The sequence below is a fragment of the Trichosurus vulpecula genome, chromosome 3 (genome assembly GCF_011100635.1).
Source record: "Trichosurus vulpecula isolate mTriVul1 chromosome 3, mTriVul1.pri, whole genome shotgun sequence".
Taxonomy (NCBI): Eukaryota; Metazoa; Chordata; class Mammalia; order Diprotodontia; family Phalangeridae; genus Trichosurus; species Trichosurus vulpecula.
In genome coordinates this window covers 372265185-372266729 of record NC_050575.1, presented here as the reverse complement: position 1 = coordinate 372266729, position 1545 = coordinate 372265185, and the positions used below count along the sequence as shown (strand labels likewise).

The window sequence follows — 1545 nt, the reverse complement described above, 5'->3', positions numbered from 1 at the left end:
TGTGTATATATATGTGGGTGTATATATGTATATATGTATATATGTAGTATAGATGAGTAAATATATACACATATATATACACACATATACACATATATACACATATACATATACATATACACATATGCATACACATATATACATGCATGTCTGTATGTATGTTTGTATGTATATGTATATGCCATGTGGCAAGGGGAGGAGGAAGCAGCGGCTGTGCTGATATGGCAGCGGGGAGCGGCACTGACACAGCTCCCGGGCCCTTGTGAGAACTTCTCTGCTCCTGCCTTCCATGAGCTGGGGCACTGCAGCCACCCGGCCTGGCCTCTATGGAAGTGATGGACTGGCCGTTCAGCCTGGCTCATCAGCAGAGCAGGTGCTGGGAAATACGAAGAGGCCATTTTGTGTCACCAAAAGGCGGCTGCATATTTTTTTTTTTCTGAAACCAAGAAGCTGACAGGAGGAGCAGGCTCAATTATCACTAGAATCAAAAGGGAACAGCCATAAGAAACAACTCTTGCTTATTCAGGAGAGGTGGAAAGAGTAAAGTGGGAGGAAAGATGGAAAGCCCAGTAGACTCCTGACCAAAACCCCTCATCTTCTGACATCGGATAAGCCAGTGGCTGAGGATGAATCTCGGCCAAAGCGTGCCAAGGTCTCGGCAGTTTAGTCTTGCTGCAGTGCCAGGGTCCTGGACAGGGACCCAGAAACTCTACTTTTTCTCCCTCAGAACAGGAAAGACCCTACAGAACTATGTTCTTGCAGCAAAATCCAAAAAGATGACAAAACAACAATAGAAGAAAGAAAAGGCAACCAAAATTGCCAATCTGAAGTGACATGTAAGGTTTCTTGTGGCCCGACAATGAGAGGGTGAGAAGAGAAAACAAGAAGCTCCATGTTGAAAGGGCCAGGCTCTAGAAGGCTCCACTCAAAAAGAAATTGGATGTAGATGCTGACTTTGTAGAAAAATCTAAATGATGGAGCCTGTCTTCCCCTGCCAAGATTGCTTCAGCCTCTTCCACCTGGCAGGAATTTGCAGCAAATACAGGGAAAGCCAGATACATTCCTATCCTCAACCTTCATCCCTTGAACTTACTGGCCCCAGTGCTCCTGCTTCTGGAGCTTCCCAAAGATATTTGAAAAGGACTTATGAATGGTTAAATGGAAGGTCACAAGGGGTGAAAATGCTGGTGGCAGGGGAGAGGAAATCATACAGTTAAAAGAGTGAAGAGGGAAAACCATGAAGCTAGCAATGGTCTGGTCCAGATGGAGGATCACAGGACTGACCAGAGTAGGAGAAGAGGCCTGGCCAGGATGTAGAGAAAGGTCATTGTGAAGCAGGCAGCACAGCAGAGGAACTGACCAGGGCTGAGGAAGCTGTAGGTAGCAAACATTAACCTCTCCAGGGTCTGTTTCTCCTGATTCAGACCCTATGGCCCTACTTGGAAAAACTTTTTTTTTCCTCAGTCTGCAGTTACTTTCCTTCTCTTAACTTCAGGGTTATACTATATGTAATAATTAACAAATAATACCATAAAACATAATGCA

The 1545-nt window shown here is 44.8% G+C and overlaps 1 pseudogene; it reads left to right on the top strand.

Annotated features, from left to right (window-relative positions):
• The first annotated feature begins 326 nt into the window (after nucleotides 1–326).
• LOC118842626 lies at nucleotides 327–1158 on the top strand (annotated as a pseudogene).
• Nucleotides 1159–1545: the final 387 nt, after the last annotated feature.